The 12,334-nt window shown below is 41.6% G+C and overlaps 1 non-coding gene across 1 annotated transcript; it reads left to right on the top strand.

Annotated features, from left to right (window-relative positions):
* Positions 1–3,032: 3,032 nt before the first annotated feature.
* On the top strand, positions 3,033–3,106 carry trnai-aau (transfer RNA isoleucine (anticodon AAU)). Its single transcript has one exon. It is a non-coding gene; the product is annotated as a tRNA-Ile (tRNA).
* The last annotated feature ends 9,228 nt before the right edge of the window (positions 3,107–12,334 follow it).

Raw genomic sequence — 12,334 nt, 5'->3', positions numbered from 1 at the left:
CATGCTGTCTCATCGTTGTCCGTAAGGAGGCCCAAGATGGTTGTGCCATCAGCAAACTTGTTGATGATGTTGGTGCTGTATTTAGCAGTACAGTCATGGGTGAACAAGGAGTACATGAGGGGACTGAGCACACAGCCCAGTGGCGCACCTGTGTTCAGGATCAGTGAGGAGGAAGTGTGGCTACCGATTATCACCACCTGTCCGATTATCTACCTGTCAGAAAGTCAAAGATCCATCTGCAAATGGTCATCTCCTGATGAAATCATGAAATATTTCGTCATGATTGCATTTTCTCTGCTCATACCAAGGCAGTTTGTACTTATTAAGTGCAACTTTGCACCTGTTTGCATCCTTCTTCAAAGGTAAAATTGATAAAATATGGCAGAATATTGCTCATAATATATCTCAGTTGCAAATAACTGAAAAACTGCAATCACCAGTGACACAGACAGACAATTTCAACACAATGTCATCATTTTGTTTGATTGATTATGAGACTCTGGAAAAAATTGTACAAAATCTCAGTTCCTCAACATCTGAATTGGACATTCTGCCCACCAACTTTTTTAAGTCTGTTCTTCACCTTATAATTACAGATGTGCTTCAGATCATAAATATATCCCTAGAGACTGGCATTTTTTCCTGCATCCCTGAAAAAAGCTGTTGTAAAGCCCCTACTTAAAAAGAATAATCTAGATGCTTCAGTATTGAACAACTACAGGCCAATATCAAATCTACCATTCATCAGGACAATCCTTGAAAAAATTGTCTTCAAGCAATTAACTGCCTTTTTGATATCAAACAGCTGTTTTGATAACTTTCAGTTAGGATTTCATGCCAATCATAGCACTGAAACAGCAGTGATTAAAGTTATAAATGACATACATCTGATGCAGGCAAAACATCGGTCCTGGTGTTACTGGACCTCAGTGCAGCTTTTGATACTGTTGATCACAACATACTGCTATATCGACTTGAACACTGGGTTGGGTTGACTGGTAAAGTTATCAATTGGTTAAAATCATACTTAAAAGATAGAAGTGTCTTTGTTACCATGGGAAATTGTACCTCAACATCAATGTCCTTGACCTGTGGTGTCCCCCAGGGATTGATCCTTGGACCATTACTATTCAACCTTTATATGCTCCCACTTGGACAAATTATCAAGAACAACTTAATTTTGTATCACTGCTATGCAGATGACACCCAAATTTTTTTTGCTCTATCACTTAATGATTATGCCCCCCTTGAATGTCTCTACCAGTGTATCAACCAAATCAACAACTGGATGTCACAAAATTTTCTCCAGCTGAACACAGATAAAACAGAAATAATTCTATTTGGGAAAAAAAGATGAAAGACTCAGGATTACCACTGTTCTTGACACAAAGGGGATTAAAATAAAAGATATGGTTAAAAATCTTGGTGTTTTCATTGACAGCGAGCTAAACTTTGACAGTCACATGAAAGCAATCACTAAATCGTTATTTTATCACCTAAAAAACATTTCCAAACTAAGAGGACTTATGTCAAAAAATGATCTGGAAAAACTTATACATGCCTTCATCTCTAGTAGGGTTGATTACTGTAATGGCCTTTTCACAGGCCTGCCAAAAAAGACGATCAAACGACTTCAGCTGGTTCAAAATGCAGCGGCTAGGGTTCTCACACGAACAAAAAGAGCAGAGCACGTTACTCCAATTCTAAGGTCCCTTCACTGGCTTCCAGTAAGCTACAGAATTGACTTTAAAGCATTGCTGCTGGTGTACAAATCTCTAAATGGTACAGGGCCCAATTCTCTCTCTGATATGTTGCAGCGGCCTAACCCAATCAGATCTACCAGATCGCAGCAGCAAAAATTACTGGTAAAACCTGTTGTTAAAACAAAGTGTGGTGAAGCAGCTTTTAGCTACTATGCAGTACAGCTATGGAACCAACTCCCAGAGGACATTAAAAATGCTCCTGCTGTTGGCAGCTTCAAATCTAGATTAAAGACCAAGCTGTTTTCAGATGCTTTCTGCTAATTGATAAATATCATCATCTTTACATGTTTTAAACTTAACTTTTACAGTCTTTGCATGTCTTAAACTTTACTTAACTTTTCCATTTTATTCTGCTGTTTTTACTGAACTTTCTCTCTTCGTCCCCCTTTATTTTATGCAATTTTATTTTCTATTGTTTACTGTTTTGCTTTTACCTCTGTAAAGCACATTGAACTGCCAATGTGTATGAAATGCGCTATATAAATAAACTTGCCTTGCCTAAATCCTTTCAAGATCTTGCAACCTGACTTGATTTTGGTTGCTGGTCACAGTCCATGGTCAGACTGTGAGCAGAAGCTTTTTTTGATGAAGCTCATTTGGGTGATAACAGATACTGTGATTATAATTTTTTTTTTACATCGAGTCTGTTTTTTTGATGTTATAAACTGTTCATTGATGGAAACTTGAGTGCAAAACTGTTCATGACAACTGCAGTCCGAAAATTAGCCAGTCAGCTGTAGTCCTCAGCCATAAAGCATCCCTGTACCAGCCATTTCCATCCTTTATTGGATGTGTTGTTTTCAGGACAGGAAGAAGCCTTTCCCTCGGTATCTTCAAGGCTCCAGTCTTTTAAAACTACCTAATTTCCTGACATGGGATCCTTGGCCTGCTTCTCCTTCTTTTGACGCATGTTTCAGGAAGCAGATGTTGCTTTATTGTTCAGTGTGAGCAATTGGGTCGAGGTTGGTGAGAAGTGGTTCTTCAGAGCACATGGTGGCTTTTGGACCACCATGTTGAAGAAGGGAAGTAGGTGTGCATCTTTCTTTCACATTGTTAAAGCTATCCATGCTGACTTTGCTCAGTAGATAGAATACGTTTTTCAGACTGGATGTTGGGATTTTCATCCCCTTGTGTAAATACTGTATGTGAGTGGGTTGAACTGAGGGCTTCAAAACAATAATCAAGAGAAAAGACATCTGTTCAAGGCAAAGTTACTGCCACATCAATATTTAGTGAAGCACCTCAGCAGCCATGACATTTTTTTTCTATGGTCAGTTAGCTCAGTTGGTTAGAGTGTGGTGCTAATAACCCCAAGGTCACAGGTTCAATCCCTGTACTGGCCAGTTCTCTCCTTTACAGGTCCTGTTGTTGTCAGGACAGGGGAAGCCTTTTTCTGTTGAGGGAAATATTCTGCAAAACAAGAGCTTCTCTGGTTGTTTTGCAAAATGTCAACTGATTCCTTGTATCTGGATGTGCCATTGAAATACAGTAACTCAACTGATTGCAGGATGCAGGAAATTCAAATACACGCATGAGATTGCCTCAAAGAGAAGCACTAATGAATCTCGTAAAAATCAGTGCTCCTTTTTCAATTAATCTAATTGTGCTTCATTTTGAAAGTAAATTTAATTTCATAAACTCTAAAAGGTATCTTTAGTTGCTTGAATCACTCAAAACCACTCCACAACATAGCAATTACCGAAGGATCCAGGAAGGTAGTAGCCATTGTTAGGGTATGATAGACAGATAGATGGTCTTTTTCTTTGTATTTTCTCTTCTCTTATTCACCACTAAATAATACAGTCATTAGCTGACTGCTTTTCCAGAAAGTCCATAGTGAGAATTCACCAGTTGACCACTATTTCATTCTGAGGGGACTGACTCAGGTGTTTTTCATTTAAAGTGCACAGGATCTGATCAGAACTTGAGCTCGTTCACAGCCCAACCCACACAATCCAATGTGGCAACAGAGGGTACAATGGATGGTCCATCACGCCATGTGAGCAGACCAAGTGAGTTAAACATTGATGGGCAGTTATCACTCTGATTTGGTTCTAGGGGCACAGCCAATTATGCTTTCCATCCATCCATCCATCCATCCATTCATCATCTGTAACCACTTATCTTGTACAGGGTCACAAGCAAGATGGGGCCTATTCCAGCTGACTATGGGCGAGAGGCAGGGCACACCCAGGACAAGACACCAGATCATCACAGGGCTAACACATAAAGACAAACAACCATTCACACCTACAGTCAATTAGACCCACCAATTAACCTAACCTGAATGTCTTCAGGGGAAAACAGAGCACCCAGAGGAAACCCACACAGGCACAGGAAGAACATGCATACTCCACACAGAAAGGCCCCCATCAGCCACTGGGCTCAAACCCAGAACATGCTGGCTGTGAGGCGACAGCGTTAACCACTACATGACTGTGCCACCGCCAACTGTTCTAATGCTCCCCGAGCCACCATGTTGCACCCAAATCCAGACCTATAGTGCCCAATATCATTGAAGCTGTGATGGTACTGGAATAAACCTCAGATCCAAAATTGCAGAAGTGGACCATACCTATCTTGAAGAGAACTTGTTCCATGTTGATGGAAACAAAGGGTTTGGGATATGCAAGCTTGCTCAAAAGTAGCCTTCAGGTGTAATATATTATTTAAAGAGGTGCAAAGAGCAGCTTCAGAGGTTCCACTGAGAGTTGAACTCAGACCACTGGATTCAGAGTGCTAACCATTACACCATGGAACCAAGACACAGCTATAAGATTGTTTTTACTATCAAATTACTGTCATATAACTGACTTCGCTCTGGCAAAAAATTTAGCACTCACTTGGTCAAAGGTGTACACAAACCACCAATCCCGATATCCGGGAATGAATCAGGGACCTTCAGTCTTACGCTCTCCCTACTGAGCCATTTCAGCATGCCCTACAGGGTTTAACTCATGGCTTCTTCCATGCAGTCGGATACAGCCTTTGGCCCTTGTGAAATGTATGCAGCAAGCAGAAATTTGTTTTTGAGATCACATTTCATTATATTACATTATAGGCATTAAGCAGATGCACAACATCAACTCATCAGACTTGGAGGTAGACCGCCAGATTCAAGCTGCCACCAAAGCCTTCGGTGCTTTACAAAAGCAACTATGGTCTCGCCATGACATCAAGAGAACCAGCAAGTTGAAAGTATACAATGCCACAGTCTTATCACCTCTGCTTTACGCCAACGAATGTATGAGACTATACGGTAAACACTTCAAGTATCTGACCAGGCTACAACTGCGACACCTGCATCAAATCCTCAAAATAAGATGGCAGGACAAGGTCCCCAATGTAGAAGTCCTCAGGCGAGCCAAAACAGTAAGCGTGGAAACCCTTATCACAGCCTCCCAACTTCGTTGGGCTGGACACGTCTGGTGCACGCTTGACACGCGACTACCCGAAGCCGTTTTCTACGGAGAACTGAGCCTAGGAAAGAGGCTGACAGAAACAAGGAGGACAGAAACTGAGGTACAAAGACGTTTGGAAGAGGAACATGAAGAATGCCGTCATTATCGATCAGACGTGAGAAAGGGATGCCTCGGTTAGAGCAACATAGCAAAGCAAAGTTAAAAGCTCAGTGTTTGAAATTGAAGACAAGCATCAAAGGGAGTATAGGAGAGCTCACGAAACTAGACATTCCATAGCACCTCAACCGGGCCATTCATGCCACCGCTGCGGACGACTCTGTCGCTCTGGTGCAGGCCTCGCGGCCCATCTGCGTTTCTGTGCATCCTACTGAAGCAGGCATCATCGCTAGCAATGGACAGCCAACAAAGGGTTGTGGACAACTGGCACCATTGGTGGGGCCCCTTTGGCTATTCTGTTATAAGAGCAGGGCTGCCTGAGATTGATGACCCAGGACTAAGCGTGCAATGGTTGACAGAAATGATTTCGAGTAATCCTGACAAGTCCATTGTGCACTTGTGCAATGAGCTAATACTGTTGCATGATGCAAACACCGGTGAGGCATTCCCAAACCCAGTTGTACGGGTGAATGGTTTCAAACAGGACATGGATCGTCGCCGATGAGGCATTCGTGAAACTTATGTTGAAAAGTCCAACATGAGAAGACTGATGGCAAATGACAGGGGGGGATGAAGTGCTAGGAACCTGTCTCTATCGCTGTAATGGTCCCTATACGTGGTGCAAATTGACATGGGACAGAAGAAGAAAAGAAACTGGAAACACCTGGATTTGTCTGGACTGAAATGGGTGACACATTTTTGCTACTGATGTGCTTCCTCTTGTTTAGCAAGCCAGCCATGCTTCTGCTGCATCCTTGTGTGTACTCTCAATTAATGGGATCTTGGAAATTTTGATGTTAGAAGAAATCTGCTTTCCCCTCTCTGCTAAACACATGCAATCGCGAATTTCAAAAGCCCCTGGACAAAGCCTTTCTCTCATCAAATTTGACACACAAACATTGGCTTAAGAGTCCAGTGCCTCATCGATGAGGCCAGTGTGGCATAGGCCTTAACCTCAAATGACCAGCATCAATAGCACTAACACTCATGTGAAGGGGAAACAAAAGCCATCTTGGCCATCTTTCTATTCGGGGCATGAAGCCCCTATTAGCCCCTGTTCTATTAGATATCTGCGTGAATGCAGGTTCATGTCACCTTTGCATTCTTCACAAAATCTGCATGGCTTTACTGATTTTACTGCTTTCAACAAGGGCTGTAACTTCATTGTCTTGGTATGTGATTCGAGTTAGGGAGTAGGACCTGTGATTCCCAGGAGAGACGCTACATTGTGTCCACTATCATAACTAGCAAGAAAATCTTGTGTTTATTTCTCCATGATTTATGACTATTACAATGATTCCATTCACTATATTCTACTGGAAAGAAGGCATCCAAAAAAAAAAAAAAACAGGTTCATGGTGACTTATTATTTACAGGCCCCTGGGGCCATATTCTGAGTTTCTTTCTGAATTTGCAGATTTTATCTCAGATCTGGTTATTTACTTAGACAAAACTTTAGTTGTCGAAGATTTTAATATTCACTTCGATAATCCAGAAGACCCTTTGAAAACAGCGTTTGTGTCCATTTTAGATTCAGTAGGGATTAATCAGAATGTCATAGGACCGACCCATAATGGTCATCACACCCTCGAATTAATACTAACATTCGGGTTAAATATAGAAAATATAGTCATACTTCCACAGTCTGAAGTTATCTCAGATCATTATCTCATCTCATTCAAAATATGTCTGAGTAATAATAATGCACCTCACCACACTACTGTATTAAATGTACATTCACGTCAACCACTGCACAGAGCATTATAAATGATCTCCCAGAGTTATCAACTTTGATTGGGTCACTGTCGGCCCCTGCAGAACTTCATCAGGGAACTGAATGCTTAGATCAGGGGTGTCCAAACTGATCCATAAAGGGCCGTGTGGCTGCAGGTTTTCATTCCAGCTATGCAGCAGCACACCTGACTTGGCTCATTCAATCAACTGAACTGTCTTCACACAGTCAAATACTTGCAGCCACACCCACCCTTGATTAAAGGGTGGGTGTGTCAGTTGATTGAATAAGCCAAATCAGGTGTGCTGCTGCATGGCTGAAATGAAAACCTGCAGCCACACGGCCCTTTATGGATCAGTTTGGACACCCCTGGCTTAGATTCAACATTCTGCCATATTTGACCTCATTATCCACCATAAGCTAATGTAGCTCTTCTTAAAAGGAAAATGTTCAGAGACAAAAAATTAGCACCCTGGTGTAATGAAGACACTCACAGTTTAAAACAGACCACTTGAAAATTGGAACATAAATGGCATCAAACAAAATTGGTAGCTTTCAAATTAGCAGGGAAGGAGAGCTTCCTGAAGTATAGAAAAGCTCTTAGTGCTGCGAGATCAACTTATCTCCCCTCCCTAATAGAAGATAACAAAAATAATCCTAGATTCCTGTTTAATACTGTAGCAAAATTAACCAGGAATAAGTCCACTATAGACACGTGCATACCTGTAGTATGTAGTAGCAACGACTTCATGAATTTCTTAAATGACAAAATTGAGAATACCCAACAAAAGACTCAAACTACTAATTTAAGGTCAGACAGTGACTACATTTACATGCACATCCAAATTGAGCTGCTGTCGGTAATCGAGCTGAAGGTCCCAGCAGGGTGCCAGAGAAATCCAGTCCTACATGCACACAATGAAATCGGGCTATTGTGTGAGGTGCATTGTGCACCCGAGCCACAGGTGGCACTACACGCCCCATCGTGTTGGTACACTTCTGGTTGTCGTCATGAAGAAGAGCTATTCAAGCGTGTAAACAAAGTTATCAGTTCCATGTTCTCCATTGCGTGTTTTTCTCCTGTCCATGAATTTTAATATATTCAACTCCTTAAGCTGAATGAGCATGAGCTCTGTCTCCTCATTGCTCCAGAAGTGCAAGTTTCTGCTTGCCTGTGGCAGTGGGGGCGTGGTCAAGCGCCGGTCTGTGACAGGAGGGCGGAGCCAGGGAAGGTGAGTGGCAGAATCACTTCACCTGACGGTAATTAACCTGTGTTTGTGTGTCTTCCCAGTAACCGTGCCCTATTTAAGGAGGCAGAGGGAGAGCAGTGGGGACAGCTCATCCCGGGACTAGAACACAGCGCGCGCGCGTGTGTGTGTGTGTGTGTGTGCGCGCGCACACGCGCGCGCTTCTCTCAAGAATAAAAGTAGGCTGTTAAACTGAAAAGTCTGACAATAAAAAGCCTATTAGTACCAGAAGCTTTGTCCTGCCGTCCTCTGTGCTCCACCCACACTTCAGAGAGCTCTACATCGCCATTTTCTCTTCTCCGTTTGTTCCTCCTGACCTCTTCTGCTGCTCACTACTACTGTTGTCATGCCGACCGAGGCTGTTGTGTTTCCCGCTTGTGGTCTCGTCACTCGTCACTTCCGGAAGTAGCTCGACAACTAGCTCGATAGGGTATACATGCACAAAGTAGCTCGGTAGAAATCGCATAAACTAGGTCGTGTAGCTCGATTCCGAGAAATCAAGTTCGGTTCAATTTCAGCCGAATTAAGGTGTATACATGGCATTTTGAACTTCGATTTCAGTCGAGCAACGGCAGAAATTCGATTCTCTCTATGTGCATGTAAACGTAGTGAATGTAAGTGACCCTGTAGTTAACTGATAGAACTGTATCAGATCAGCAATTAGAATGTTTTACTCCCCTTAGAGAAATTGAATTACTCTCATTAATCTCCGCATCAAAAGCCTCAACTTGTGTACTAGATCCCTTGCCTACACGTCTATTCAAAAAGATAATACCCAAAGTAATTGCACAACTTCTAAAAATAATAAATTCTTCTCTTAGGATTGGCGATGTACCCAAATCCTTTAAACTAGCAGTTATTGATTAAAAAACCTGACCTTGATCCCTGTCAGCTGTCCAATATCAAACCTCCCCTTTATCTCCAAGATCCTTGAAAAAGCTGTGGCACAGCAGTTATGCTCATATTTACATAGGAATAACATCCATGAAATGTATCAGTTAGGATTTAGACCTCATCATAGCACAGAGACAGCACTGGTTAAAGTAGTAAATAACCTACTGTTGGTGTCTGATCAGGGCTGTGTCTCGCTGCTTGTGTTGCTTGACCTTTGTGCAGCATTTGATACCGCTGATCATTCCATTCTTCTGGATAGACTAGAAAATGTTGTGGGAGTTAAGGGAACAGCCCTCTCCTGGCTCAGCTCTAATATAACTGATCGCTATCAGAATGTTGATGTAAACTGTAAATAAACAGGCTTCAACTTGCACTGAAAAGAACCCCAGTGCATTTCAGGTCCAATGCATTAATCCTGAGCGGTTGCCAAAATGGAGCAAAGTCAAGGCTGAAAGTGTCATTCCGTGTCTTGGGGCTTTTTTATTACTATTATTTTTATTCAAGGTGAATATGAGAAGAGAAGATACAAAGAAGAAGACCATCTGTCTGTGATTTTGTCACAAATGATACCCTAAAAATGTCTATGACTAGATGGGCTAGTGTGTCCTCCCTTGCTGTCTCCTGTAGTCCACTATCATCTACTTAGTTTTCCTGATGTTGAGAGAGAGGCTGTTGTCCTGGCACCAGCTGGCTAACGCCTTCACTTCCTCTCTGCATGCTGTCTCATCGTTGTCCGTAAGGAGGCCCAAGATGGTTGTGCCATCAGCAAACTTGTTGATGATGTTGGTGCTGTGTTTAGCAGTACAGTCGTGGGCGAACAAGGAGTACATTAGGGGACTGAGCACACAGCCCAGTGGCACACCTGTGTTCAGGATCAGTGAGGAGGAAGTGTGGCTACCGATTATCACCACCTGTCCGATTATCTGCCTGTCAGAAAGTCAAAGATCCATCTGCAAATGGTCATCTCCTGATGAAATCATGAAATATTTCGTCATGATTTCATTTTCTCTGCTCATACCGAGGCAGTTTGTACTTATTAAGTGCAACTTTGCACCTGTTTGCATCCTTCTTCAAAGGTAAAATTGATAAAATACGGCAGAATATTGCTCATAATATATCAATTTCAACACAATGTCAGAATTTTGTTTGACTGATTATGAGACTCTTGAAAAAACTGTACAAAATCTCAGTTCCTCAACATCTGAATTGGACATTCTGCCCACCAACTTTTTTAAGTCTGTTCTTCACCTTATAATTACAGATGTGCTTCAGATCATAAATATATCCCTAGAGACTGGCATTTTTCCTGCGTCCCTGAAAAAAGCCATTGTAAAGCCCCTACTTAAAAAGAATAATCTAGATGCTTCAGTATTGAACAACTACAGGCCAATATCAAATCTACCATTCATCGGGAAAATCCTTGAAAAAATTGTCTTCAATCAATTAACTGCCTTCTTGATATCAAACAGCTGTTTTGATAACTTTCAGTCATGATTTCATGCCAATCATAGCACTGAAACAGTGCTGATTAAAGTTATAAATGACATACGTCTTAATACTGATGCAGGCAAAACACCAACCATTCTCTCTCTCTCTCTCTCTCTCTCTCTCTCTCTCTCTCTATATATATATATATATATATATATATATATATATATATATATATATATATATATATATATAAAGAGAGAGAGAGAGAGAGAGAGAGAGAGAGAGAGAGAGAGTTAATTCCAAAAATACCATTTATTGAAATAGCTGACATGAATTAGCGAACTAATACTGATCGTATATAGCAACGATAGCAGCCAAGGAATAGTTCAATATAACTGGTGAAACAATATATACAAATAAGAATCAGTAGTGTATATGATGATAACTAAGGCACTAGTGGTGATCAGAAGTAATAAGCTATATCCAAGTTTGCAGTGTAGGGGTGAGTGAATATGAAGAATGTGATAGGGAAACCATGTGTTTGTGGGTGGGTGTGCATGTGAGAGTGTGTGTGTGTGTGTGTGTGTGTGTGGAATGCGAATAGAATGCAGCCGTGCCCAAAAGGTGTTTGGTCAGCACAGAAAGGGCGTGTGAAACTGAACAAAGGAATCTGTAGTTCAAACTAGTCTTGGCTCGGCCTTAAACCCAAATTCTACTCAAATCCCAATGTTGAGGAGTGAAGTACAATGGAGGGAGTTAAAAAGAGAGAGAGAGAATGCATGCACAAAATAACTAAATACAGATCATAAATAAAGTAAATCAAACAACACGTGGTCTAAGACTGACTTTCATGTGAATCAAAATGTGTACATTTAAATCATAAATGAATTCAAATAAAGAACACTATTAACTAACTGCAAGTAAAAACTAACACATTTTGCCCAGATGCTAGCCTCACTTGGGTGATCGCTCTTGTTAGCGATTGAACTGTGCCTTCTCCGAAGATAGCGCGGGATGCAGATCCAGGATGAAGACGATTTTGTTCCTTACCGCTCGTCAGCTGAAGATTCTCGGTGTCCTGTTGGCTGTCCGATAATCTAGAAGGAATCTTGTTTATAATTTGTCGACATTGAAAAAGGGAAAAGGAATCCAGTCACCTTTTCTCTTTGAAACACTGCGTGGGCTGCAGTATCTAACCAGTTCAATTATTATTACAACTCTGCGAAGGTCAAATACATTGAACTTTGGCTAAAGTCTGGTATCAATCGCTGGTTCCTCGTTCTCTGTCCTTCTGTAGCGCCAATGCATGGCTTCTCTTTCCCGTGTGGAATCCACCGCCAGAGAGGAAATCCACCGCCAGAGACACAGAATTTTGGTGCCGCCACTGGTTTAAAGCAGTCGTGATGTCACTGTATTTGGTATCTGGTATCGTCTCTGTCCAATACCGTTACAGGGATTCAGAAGAATGAGCAGAGATGGAACATGACGTCGAGTACAGAGATTGGTGTGTTCAAACTGTACTGTGAAAGGGTTACTATGGTTATGGGAATGGTAGCCGGCCCTACAGTGGTGCTTGAAAGTTTGTGAACCCTTTAGAATTTTCTATATTTCTGCATAAATATGACCTAAAACATCATCAGATTTTCACACAAGTCCTAAAAGTAGATAAAGAGAACCCAGTTCAACAAA

Source organism: Neoarius graeffei, chromosome 18 (assembly GCF_027579695.1).
Source record: "Neoarius graeffei isolate fNeoGra1 chromosome 18, fNeoGra1.pri, whole genome shotgun sequence".
In the NCBI taxonomy this organism is placed as follows: domain Eukaryota; kingdom Metazoa; phylum Chordata; class Actinopteri; order Siluriformes; family Ariidae; genus Neoarius; species Neoarius graeffei.
This window is presented reverse-complemented; position numbering and strand designations above follow the sequence as displayed.